Source organism: Pagrus major, chromosome 19, assembly GCF_040436345.1.
Source record: "Pagrus major chromosome 19, Pma_NU_1.0".
In the NCBI taxonomy this organism is placed as follows: domain Eukaryota; kingdom Metazoa; phylum Chordata; class Actinopteri; order Spariformes; family Sparidae; genus Pagrus; species Pagrus major.
In genome coordinates this window covers 6,469,250-6,482,680 of record NC_133233.1, presented here as the reverse complement: position 1 = coordinate 6,482,680, position 13,431 = coordinate 6,469,250, and the positions used below count along the sequence as shown (strand labels likewise).

At 39.5% G+C, this 13,431-nt stretch overlaps 1 protein-coding gene across 2 annotated transcripts in view; it reads right to left on the bottom strand.

Moving 5' to 3' along the window:
* Positions 1–12,046, bottom strand: part of LOC141014403 (uncharacterized) — a 135,378-nt gene extending 123,332 nt beyond the window's left edge. For both annotated transcript variants that reach the window (XM_073488166.1, XM_073488167.1), the window contains exon 1: positions 12,004–12,046. The gene's annotated coding sequence lies outside the window, so the exon portion shown is untranslated. The remainder of the gene's footprint in view (positions 1–12,003) is intronic.
* Between the last annotated feature and the right edge of the window lie 1,385 nt (positions 12,047–13,431).

The following is a 13,431-nucleotide window of genomic DNA, read 5'->3' as shown; positions in this document are numbered from 1 at the left end:
CCAGGGCTATGACATGTCTGAGGGTATTTTCTAGTGTGTGTATACACACAGCTCGCTCTGCTGGCTCAGTGGATTCTATATGACAACACAAGTCCTTCTCTGCCTCCGACTCACGGACTTCACCATGAACTTTAAATGCCTCACATTCCTAATAGTGGTTCACAGCAATATGGGTTCCTTTCCATTTGTCACAAGTCACATCTCTATTCCTACTTATAATACTATAAAAATATAGATATATAATAAATATTAAAATGACAGTTAACAGTATGAACCGATGATGGAAAAGGTGAAAACATACAGATGCTAACAAACAAGCTAAGAGAATATTCAACAAATTGTGCCCTGGAACTTGGAAATATGGGTTTGAAGATTCATTCTTAAAGCAGGAGAGGCTGGGTCTCCCCAGGAGAGTGATTCACACATGTTACAGAACTAGGTGAATAAGAGCTGGAGTTAGCCAAAGCTTCAAGAAAAATCAACAGGTCTTTCTATATATTTCTCTCTTTAACAGAAGAAGACAAACTTGGGCCACCCTGGTCGCCTAGGGGTTAAGGCGTTGACCACAAACTGCAACGTCTCTGGTTCACATCCAGCCAGGGTAGGGTTAGGTTAGTTCGAAAATTCATACCCAGCTCTGTATATAAAGAGAGAGATGCATTCACATCTATTTACATTTACATTAAGGCTTGTTATGTTGTCATTATACTGTACAGCACTGCACATCCTGAACATGAGTCTCAGGCAGAGAACTCTAATCACACAAAGTGATGCTACACTTCCTGTTTCTCACACTGTGAACTGTTTTTTTGGACAATAAGCAGAGTCTCTCTTTTTTAAAATCTTTATTCAGACTGTCACTGTACTATCTGTCCATCTAAAAGGACACATTTGTGGTAGGGTTGCAAAAGTATGAGGTCTTCACAGTATTACAGTTACATGGTGTTACGCAATTAAAATTAGCATTTTTTACATTGACCCGTAAAGAAATGAAAACAGAAGGGATTTCTTTTGGTTGACACATAAAAAAAACATTAAAAAAATGTATGTTCTGAAAGACATTACACTTAACATAGACATAAACTTGAAATATATATTTTTAATAACACTTGTGCCATATAATTCAATACCCCAGATAAGCAAATGTTTATGGTACAATAAATGTTATTCCTTGAAGCCAGTACACTGCTGCAACCCAGTTTGATGTGGTATAGTTGACATGGCTCGGTGCGGAGAGGAACCCCCCACCAAGATTTTAGAGGAACAACTTAATAAGGAAAAGTCTGAAGCAACTGTCAAAGAAACAGCACACATTGGCATATTCACAGTGTTGGAAAAATATGCTGACTTGCTCACACATATAATCTCAACTTCAACCAAGCAGCTGGCACTGAAGAAAAAGTTATCATTATATACAAGTTATTCTGCTGTAAACGTGGTCATATATTAAGAAAAGGTATGGTCGCTTTTCCACTGAAGGAATATTCCTCAAGGACTAGGACCCTTTGGAGGAATTAATTCAGATCATTTCCACCGCAGGGAACAGCATCTAAAGTAAGTTTCAGGAAAATATTTAGCGCCCAAGACGTTCCTGCTCAGGGGGTACTACTTTCTAAACATACAGAAACTGGGGGGGTGGGGCTTACTGACTGGTCGAGTACTCACAGCATTTTATTTCAGCCACCTGACAATTGACACAAGACCTGTTGGTTTCTCTGTATTTTTACATCCATTGTTGTCTCAGTTGTTGTTTCTTATCTAAACTGTCTGTGTGAGTCAAACTACTTTCCTATGGCTGTCCTTTCCTTTGTATTTTGTCTCTTTGATGACATATGAGATGGGTCCCTCTAGCTGGTTCTTTGAATCTGGCTTTAAGATAGAATTACACCATCCCTGTTATCACCCCTGAGTAAACCCCTCCACAAACAACCAAAATGTATTTCCACCTTACAGCTGTTGAAAGCTCTGAAACTGTAAATGAGCTATAAAGGTAAAAGGATTTTTTAATGAAATATCTAGTTTATCAAATTCTTGCCTGACATATCCAGAGAATTTTCTCGCATTGTCTGACTTTCCATGTCCAAAACACACCTCTTAACCCTCCATCCACATGTCAATCCATCTGTGCAACATCCAACTCACCCTGCTGTATAATTCCCAGCAGGGCTGATTGGCAGCAGTAAAGCCTGCTTGCTGACACACTGGTCCAGCTGCTACCGTTGAGAGGGGGGGGATTACAGTGGCCGGTTCACGCTGTACCATCCCATTCTTCCTCTCCCTCTCTATCCCTCCATCATTTCATTCATTCAATCTGCCGTTGTCACGCAATCTTAGACTTTACCCCTCCAGCACCACATACACACTACTCATCTATGTGTTCACACAAACTAACACACACAGAGTAAAATCTGTGTTTGTTTGGCTGCAAGTGGTATACAGCAATATGAAATCACCAATGATGTTACTGTTGGTCGTTGAAAGAGAAAATCTCATCATTTCATGTCATTGATTCCTTGATTTAATTGAAAAAACTCCTGATTTACTATAATCATTTGGGGATTACTCAACTCCACATTTTGCAGCTATTGTAGTGCTCATGGTTACTTCAACATGCTGCTCATCTCACACCCTGACACATTAAAAATAAAACATGTTAATACATGCTCAAGAATCACTGAGCATACATTTAATTTCAGACATTCAATCAACCTATATGGTGAGACGTCCAACAAAGCTGGAGGTCAGAGGGCATTATGATTGCTCTTAAGATTTGGTCATCCTAGCATTTATAATGCAACATTTCACAGCAAGCTCAAATAATTTCAAAGGAATATCCACAATCTGTGGATTCACTCACCAAAGTGAAATAATTCTGTTATGTATCTAAGTCCAATACAACTGTGGAGAACTTTGCCAGCCCATTCGCCAGAATAAAATGTTGGCACATACGTTTACATTTTGTGCTTGTCATAGGCTATGTACCATACTGACATTTCTACAATACATGTCATATCATATTCACATGGATTAAAGCAAAAAAAAATCTTTTGACTGAAAGGTATTTTCCAGCTGTAGCCAAGTCATATTCCCAATTTGTAATTTGTGAAACATGTTACAGGGCACGTTACTTGACACGTGCTAAAAAAAATAAGATTTACAGCCTCACCCCACACCATGTTCTCTAATGCAGACATAAAGTTTAAATATTTGACCAACAGTGTTTTACAGAAGGATGATCTGAACAGCTGTTCTATTCAAACTTAAAATGTTTTTTGTCTTTTCAATGTAATTTTCAATCTATGAAATCAAACTGTGTCTTTATTTTTGCCAAGCTTCTCTCAAGTTTTACTCTTCCAAGTAATCAACCATCTACAGAGCTTTTCAGTACGCTATTTTTCTACTTCTTCTCATCATCATCATTATCATTAATTATTATTAGTAGTATTGTTATCATTATTATTATTATTATTATTATTATTATTATTAATATTGTTTAAAGTGAGCCTCTTATCGTTTAACAGAAAAATACATCATACAAGCAGCAACTTTTGCAGCCTTGTCAGTCTGATGGCGAGTTATCACCTTTCTGTCATCACTAACATACTGTTAGTAATCAAAGAAGCTCTGAGGGATGGTGGTAGTAGTTCCACAGTTCAAGGCTACATTTCAACATTTGTCAGTATGACACCACTGGATATTTTAAATAGACCTGGGGACAATTTTCAGCTGTGTTTGTGGCAAAAACACCTAAGAAAAAAAAAAGAAGAAGAAGAAACGTACATTGCCAACATTTATTCTGGTGAATGGGTTGACTTTGACCTGCTAATTTCTACCTTTACCAAATGAAAGCCATCTTGACAGTACTGACCTTCAAGGCAACATAAAGCAACAGAGTTGTTCTAGCATGGTGTGCATGGAGAGGTGGCCCTCCCTGCAGTCACTCTGCCTGTCTGTTATGCATAGCCCAGAGACTCAGCTGTGAGCCGAATGGGTCGGTGTGTTTAAAGGGTAAAGTACAGCTGGCAAACTGCTCAGAACTGCCTTTGATGCAGACATATCAGCACGCATATGTAAATGCTCACTACAGCATCGGCCACTTGCGTAGGTTACGGTGTTGGCTCTGTGCAGAGCCCACATTCAACCATAAATCTGCCTTAAGCGTCAAGAATGGAGGAAGCTACAACAATTCTGATAAACCATTAATTATTTTGGTCAATCTCATAAAAACAAAAATATCTTTGATGGTTTTAGCTCAAATGTAAGGATTTGCTGCTTTTCTCTTTGTTATCTTTGCTCATTGGATACCTTCAGGTTTTGGACATTAAGTTGGAAACAACCTGAATTTGAAGACATCACTGTGTGCTGCAGGAAACTGGGATGGACACCCAGTTAATTGATTTTTCAGAAAAAGAATCATTAGTTGCAGCCCAAGATTGCTTTGCATTTCCATAGCAGTATCAGTGCACTGCATTTAATGGCTGCTTTATTGACTTAACATGAAATCTACAAGCAATAAATAATTAATTGAAACAAGAAAGTGAATCTGGAATGAAAAGGAGAACAACATTTTTTCTCTCTCTCTCTCTGATGAAATGATTTTTGGGTTTCATACAGCATAGAAAGAATGAGTTTGCAACAATTCACTGGACTGTGACTCGACTCAAGTGATTCTTAACAAGCCCACACAACATTTAAAGACAACGAATCATTTGAGGCTGAGAGGCACACACTGCTGACAAGAGCCATTTGGGCTGGGGACAGAACTGAACAACAGGCCAAAGTCCGACCCTCCTTCTGATCATATGCAAAACACCAAGCTCATCTGCCAACAGACTTGGCTTTCACAACATAAATATGCTTTGATGATTCAGTTAGCGACACTTCTGACAACTGTGGAGAAAAGACAAAGGGTGCTACACTGAGGTTTAACTGATGCATTGGTTCAAAACAGCTGAATCACAGCCAATACGGTTCAGTGGATTTAATGCTCTGCAACACAGTCATCAATGAATCACCAGATTTTACAGCCGCATTGATTTTACAGTAAACAACATAAAATGTTTCACAGATCCACTGCAGGGTCAATACTGATGGAAGGCATTACTGGCAGCGCTGGAGCTATTTACCACTGTATGGAGTATTGATCACTTTGGATCATAAATGCTCTTCATGGGTCAAGCTCTCACTGAGTACATGGCAGTCGACCCGTCCTATACAATTAATAGGCTGTGACCACAGTAAGAACATATGTATTAGGGTTCGGCAATTGCCATAAGGCAGGAGTTGCTCATTAGCACACCACTGTAGTCACCCATCGGGGGCAGTTACCAATATAGCAATGGTAGAAGACTCAGTAATCAATGATTGTCAGCTATCGGCGATGGACAATGCTATCATCCATTGACCCAACCCTAATATGTGATCATCTCTCTAACGGGACTGGACTGGGAGACATGGCTGAGTACACCAATGTGGTCATTTTTATAAAAATTACTGAAAATGCAAACTACTCTAAATGAAAATAAAACTAAACATTTCCAACAGCATAATCAGAGAAGGCTACATTTCACAACAAGCACTGCCACTTCACCCGGTGACTGGCCAGGTGTGGCGGTAAAGAGGAGAGAGCCTGACCGATATCAGTTGACTGATATTATTGGCCGATATTGGCCTATCACAGATATGGGTATAGACGTATTGTCTATGTTGTTTGATATGGGCCCATATGAAAACTTATTTTTTTGAGACTATAATACAAAAAAAGATGCTTGGGGTAATTTATAATTATTAAATTCTCAGTGAAGTTTATTTTTTCAGTGCCCTGATGTCATTTTAGACAATAAAGTCTATTGTTAACATGTAAAATATCCTGCCTCCATTACATGTCTTTGTCACAAGTGCTTGATAACCACATTTGAGGAGGTACTGCAAAAACTGTGTCTATATCGGCTGACGTATTGGTATCAGAATTTTTTATTCCCCAATATCAGTATTTACATTGGGTTTTGAAAAGTCAGGTGGAACAATATGAATACCTTTGAGGAGAGTCTGAAAGTGTTTTAACCATTTTGAACCATTTTTGACCTTATCCATCTCGACATACAACACTTTTTCCTTAAGACTCCCAATCTTCCAAACATCCAAGCTTCAACACAGTGTAAGGAGGAGACAGGAGCTGAGGGATCAATACATGGGCTTATGTCTGAAACTTATTCAAGAACTGGTGAGGATGAGCTGAGAAGGAAATCAGTCCTGTCAAAAAAAAGTGAAGCAATGTATTGGGTTTGCGGATAGCTTAGACAAAAGTGAGGCAGCATCATTATGTAAGGATAATAAAGCAGTTCCTGTCCCAGACTAAACTACCCTCAGCAGCAGCTTTGTTTGGCAGCACAGGAGCAAATGGATGATGGATTTCCACTGCTTCCTGATTCCTAGACAGCGGTTGGGATGAAGCAGCCTCATGACCTTGAAGAGAATATCCTGCTACAGTCAGGATGACCCTGCACAGATCAGCTTTCCTGCACCACAGCTCTAACCATGACCTGGATAACTCCCAAATTAGCTTCAACCTACAAGGTCACATAATTGCAAAATGGATATTCTCTGACATATTCTAAGATGAACTATGGCTCTTGTCATGGTTAGTAGACATGAGGAGAAAAGAAGGGAACCACAGCGGATTATCTGCAGTTGACGTATCTTGTGCAGAGCAGGAAGGCAGGGAGTCAATGACTCTCAGTTCCAGTCAATTGACATTCCACAGGCTGAGAGGAATTCAGGATCTCCACGACTGAGTAACTCTTGGAACCTGTCTGTTCACTTAAATATTTCCTCCCTTCCTTCCTCCCCACCTTCCTTCCTTCCCCTCCTTCTATTACCATTGTTTCCTGACTCACCCTTTCCTTCCATTCTTTATCCCGCCTTATGTCTCCTTTAATTCATGTATGTTTATTCATATTTTGATGAACATGACAACTTTCCTTCTATTTCTATGCTGCAAAAGATTTCAATCACAATCAATTATACTTGTGTTAACTTAAGACTTGATTTTCTGCCAGTTTAATAATTTGAAGTGTGTATGGACTGAAGCATGGCCAAAAGAGCCCAATTATTACTGAAGCCCAAAAGTACCTTATATTGCCAGACCAATGGCCGAGAGTCTTTCAGTCAACTTTCCATTCTATTGGCACCACAAAAGGTATTCAATTTTTCTTGTCAGTAGAGCTGCAATAATTAGTCAATTATTCAATTAGTCATTTGAAAGAATATTAGTTTCCAACTATTTTGACTATGATTCATTTCAGTCAATTTCATTGTTTCAGTAAATGTTTGACATTTATGACATCACTTTGGGCTCTGGGAAATTGTGATGAGCAATTTTCATCGTTTTTTTTTTTTTTTTTTTTTTCATTTTATAGATTAATACCCCCATCATAAGACGGTTTCTAGTTTCAGGCAAGTTTTAATTTAATTTCCTCTCTTGAAACCTCCTGGAGAGAGAGATGATGTTCTAATTTGCTTGCTCTGGTCCCTGGCCCATGAATAATTCCTCTAAAAGTTGCAGATCATTAAGCCACGATAACAACGCAACTGATCTGTGTGATCATCCAACAATTACTAAAATACCAGACAACAGAGGAGTGAATCTATGATCAATCCAGTGATTCCACAGATAAATCAGTTTCTGTGTATTCCTTCACGATACATGGACAGTTATACATAATATAAAAGAGATTATTTGGATGGTGTGCCAATCTAATCCTTTATCCTCAGTCCCTGACCAACAGGCTTTGTAGTGAAAAGAATATTTTTTTATGAAAGACTTTCATTTTACATTAAATTCAAAGCTTCCCACAGGACTCACTACAAAGCTGGAACATTACTTTCAAAACTAAATACTATTTACGTCAAAAACAGTGGAAAACAGTCAAGTACAGAAACTTAATCTTTGGTCTCACTTTTGCATATTTATATTTGAACTTCAATCAGAATTTCTAATTTGATTTGGACAGTTTCATATGACTACTTTTAAGTACTGTTTTAAGATATATTTTACATGTTTGTATTACTTTAAGAAAAGTTAGTAAAGTAACAAAGAATATGTATCCAATCACCATCATATCAAACATTTTGAAGTAATAACCAAACCCTAAATGGACTAAAGGTTCATTTTACTGGCTCATATGTGACACAAAGGTCCAATCCCAATCCACCCCTCTGCTTTAAGCGTTCACGCCTAGTGGTAGGGTCCTGATTCTTGTTTGGATAGAGGGGTAGGGTGAAGATTTAGGGCTACATCATCTTCCATATATAGATTTTTCAGAGGCACACTCCAAACCGAGGGTTATGAGAACACTTTCTTTATAACAAACATAAAACAAAACTTTTTAATTAATGACTTGACTGGTAGTGTGAAGTTGTGAACAAATTACAAGCATCCATGCTTTTCTATCTCCATCAGATAAATGAAAAATGGCATTGTAATAACATCAGGATTGCCACAGTTACACAAGAGAAATCACTGCTGCTAACGACGGCATTTTGAGATGCCCGGTCACGTCTGTTAATATAAAGGCCATCGACAACAACTGATAATGTATGAGGGTCTTGAAGGGTTGTCTCATTTGAGAGGAGCAGATTTCAACCACTCCCCCTTGTAACTCTGTTCTGAGGGGCAAGGGGGCACTCATCATCTCTTCACTTTAAACTTCACACACATGAATGATAATTTGTACAGAATATACAGTACCTATATTACACCTGAACTAACCACTTAAGTTCAAGGATGTGTATGGTTGCTATAGTTTCTATACAGATGTTTTAGTCGTGGGTCCACACAAAGGTCAGCAGGAAACATCTGAGAATTAAAATGTGGACTACTAAATTAAATATTGTACAGTTGACAATCAATTACCATTTCCAATGCAAGTTTGGATCTGGCTGCCTGTTCACTAATGTTTATGCATGTTTTAAGAAATGTCCTATGCATGCAAATGTCCAACTGAAGCATACTTTACCAGTTGATAAGGACACATGTTTCAAGGCAGAGTGCTGTATTTTCGTTCACTTTTGGTTTCTATGGGCAACCAAATGACCAACCATCCCACCAACTCTACAATTACTCTCCCTAAACAAAGCCTTCTTTTCAAGGTTAATGTCTGACATTAGACTTTGGCAAACATGCTTACAGATCATTTATTTCTCCTGGAGTTGGGTAGTTTGTTATGCAGCTGGCCACGAGGGCCAAATATATGTTCAGTTTTACTGAATGTCATGCAAAACTAGCAAGAATAAAGAGAGTTTTACTTTAGTTCTGCTGCAGAATTCAGCAGCAGGCTATTGTTATGTCTGATTTCACCTTTGCAGAGTTTTTCCCAGAACCCAAAACTATGCACGACTATAAAACAACTGAGAGTGGTATTTAATATTGGCAAGAAGCTGCTGAGAATTGAAGAAAGCCTGCTCAGGAAACACTGGGAAACGTTCAGCACACTGAGACAGTTGGACTGTAGCAGAATGTGAAGATTTAGGCTGGTGTATTTATAAAACACTTAGGGATAAAACAGATGTTCCTCTTTTTTTCCATCACTGGAAATATTTGCTCTTAGTGGCACCAGTCCTGCTGTGGTATTTCTATAAAATGGTTGCAGTAAACGCTTTTTCAAGGTACTTTCACTACTTCTAATTTTGCATCGTATGTTACACAGCTGCCTCCACAAGAGCTGATATATGTAGCCTTCAAAATAAGAGCCTCTGGTACAAAGAGTAGAACTGTTTGTGGACACATCCGGGGCTGTATCTGTGCTTCTCTGCTGCTAAAGGAAGCATTTTCTCTATACAGACAGCAGGGTAGCTCAGAGAGATCCAGCTATGGACAAACAAGAATTTCAGGTGGGGTTTGACCCCTTGGCAAAAAAGCATCACCACTCTTTCATCTCTGCATATTGTACAACTCTACACAGAGATACTGTAGCTGTTCTTTTTATCAGCTCTGAGGACAGGTGGTGTGAGAGGGAGTGACCGCTGTGACCTGTTTGATAACGGTCAACCCCTCAGGCCTAATACCTGATCACTTTGGCGGGCTTACGGCAGAGCAACAAGGAACTGGACATTTTAGGGATGTGATTGGATCAGGTCCATAATGAATTCAGGGCCTTAGATCAGTCCCACCTCTTATTTCTCACTCAGTAATCTGGCTGGGGAAGGATTGAGAGTAATCTGGATAGAAGGAGGGAGGGAGGGAGGGAGGGAGAGGGACAATCCTGTCTGCTGTGATTCCTCTTTTTATCATCAGTGGCAAAATGCACCGTAATGTACCAGAGCAGGCGTGAACAGTTTGTTTTGACAGTTCATCATGTTGAGCATCAGGTAGGTACATGAGCGTTTTCCAGAACTTTCACAACCTCTTCATTAACAACACATCAGCTATGATTGACTTGGCTCAGTTGTAATGACTAAGCTAACGCCATCATTACCGAGTCATTACAACTGTGGAGATTCCATGCGCTAATAAAGACTAGACTAGACCAGATGCAGCTGAAAGCTCTAAAAAAGCAAATAATTGACCCTGAGTTTGGAATCTTTGAGGGGTCAAACTATAGTTCGAAGGTCAAGAATGACCTTTAAGCCTAATCATTCAATATTTAAAATGTGATTTTGCAAACATAACTAATGAATACAAAATTATGCATCTAGTCACTGCACTGGGGTGTCAGTTTCACAAAATGTGACATGAACTGAGATGAGATTTATAAAAAAAAAGAGCATACAGTCTCAGCTTAGTGCCTCTTTATTACACACACACACACGCGCACACACAGAGAGACTGACTGTAACTTGTCCATGTCTGTCATCATTCCAATGTAAAAAAGCCACAAAATAACAAAAATCTGAGCTGCCAAGAAATAGAAAAATTCTGGAGTTAAAATGTTTAACGGAAGGATGCAACCACGCCTCGTTAAATTCTTTTCAATCTGTGCAAATTAAATTTACAGAAGTTTACACCATGAGTCATATAGTAGTGACGCTGGTAAGTCAAATTATCAGGGGAATCTGTTGAGAGCGCCTGCATGTTTTCATAAAAATATCGTTGTTTGGCACCAGTGTATCAATAATTATCACAAGAGTGCTGTATAGATATGTTGACCCACCACTTATCATCAATACCACATATTTAGTTTTAAATGTAACCTTCAAATGTGTGCAAGAGAGGGTCAAGAAAGGGAGTGACTGAAGGGCCTCTCTTTGTGTATCACAAGCACTGCTAGCTACTAGAGCTAAAACAACAGAGACAGTGGGAATCTCTTCAGATTGATTTGTCATCAAATCAGACAGCACTGACAAAGACTCACTACTGCTATCACATTAGTTTAAGTGATATCAAAGGAGTATGGATGAAGTGCATCAAAGCACAGGATTGGGTATATGGAGCTCCACTCCACACATGGAGCGTGGCCCTCCATTGAGACTCTAAATGAATGGACACATACAAAACACACAGACTCATGCTAGCTTGCATAACTTTACTCCTGTCTGCTCTGCTGTGACCGTGCAACTTCACCGTGCGCACCCATGCTGCCTCAGGTGCTGTCGGGAATATCCGAAACACCATATTCAGTTGCACGTGAACGACGCCCCTTTATAGTACACTGGACGGGGAAAGTGAAAGTTCATAGTCAGCGTTAGCAATGGGCCGTTTAAGAAAATAGCACAACAACGCCCTTTAGCTAACCATTCATGGAAAAGACAGGTACATTTCTACTGCGCATTCAGCCCAAGTGCTTTTTTCAGGATTTTCCGAGGAGCACCTGAAGGCAGCATTATCCTAAACCAGTCCACCGTCGCGGTGATGCGTGCTGTGAGATCACTCATCCAAAATCACCGTCATTTCACTGCTACACACTACAGCTGTCCGCCCACACTGACTCAGCACTAACAGCTAACAGCGCACGTTTCCACGCACAGCGACTCAAACACAAAGTTGACATTTTTCACTAGACTCACCGTTAGTTGTCTGCTTTTTGACAGTTTGTCAGGAGTCTCCGAGCGTCGCTGTCACCGCTACGATCCGCCCACCAAAGTGTGCACTCCGCTCAGACTAACGTGCTCCTCCCTGGAGTAGCTCTGCTCCAATCCCAGTTGGAGGCTGGTGACTGGCTCTCAGTTTGACCAATGAAATCGACTCCAAGGGCTGAGTGACGATGATATTGTCCAATCAAAGCTTTCAAACCCTGGGCAGGGCCTTCGCCGTCACCAAATGTACTTTTGACAGACACCCCGTACATACAATGGAGAAGTTTGACTCCTTTTACGGGACGGTACCGGTCCAATCGCGGGGAGGAACAGTCCCTGGATACGGCCACGGCCCAGGAAGACGCCCTGATACCGCCCAGAGGACTGGAATGTCACCGGGATGACAGAAGTTTGATTCATTATAGAAAATACAGTCCGCTCAGAAACTAGGAATTCAGGGATAAATTCACCTGTATGACGGACCAGGGATTATAAATACCCTGAAAGAGAAGACCATTTAGTTTTAATAATAAATGTAGCAGGAAGCACAAATAGTATTAAATACATCTTGGAAGTGTGTTTATACCTCGGTTATTCTTTTGTGTTCAATGAATGTAGAAACCTGAACATGTTCAGATTGCATGTTCAATAAATGCACTGAGGAAATGTCCATGGATAACTTGATTATTTTCACCAATGTCATGGTACAATTACAAAAACCTTCAAAATAAAGAACCGGGGTGGGGAAAACCAACAGAGGCGGTTTGACGAATGGTCCAACCTCACTCAGGCTACAGGTTTATAGTGACACCATGTGACAGGAATGGTCATCATCAGTTCAAGGCTCCTGTGAGCCACTTTGTGTCTCTCCATCATCAGACTGATGTGCCAGATTAGGTACTGTCTGCTGTTATTAGCGATCCTGGATGTTTTTCAGACCAAGGACCCCTTACTACATATAGCCTACTAAAAAAATCAGTGGCATAATGAACTGGACATATAGAAAAAGTAAACTTTGTTTGATATTTAATAAATTAGCTATAACAATTACCCCAAGCATGGACAACATACACACCAATACCAATTTATCTGTGGTAGGCTAATATCGGCTAATTAAATGGGCTTACCGATATTGCTAATGTTAGCAGCATTAGCCACACTCTCTGCAGGTGAGTTGAAGGCTGTGTCAGAGTAACTTTATGAAATATTATACTTTTTACTCTACATTATTTCGATAACTGCAGTTACTGTATAATATATACTATGTATAATTTTACTTTTACTTGTACTTTCACTTACATTTATTGCCAGAAAATTCTACCTTGTAAAAATAACTTAGGCTTTTGAGATCAACTTTCTTACAAAGTGGACCTTTTTTTTTTTTATTATTTAAAGTTTTTTAATAGATTTTCATAATTA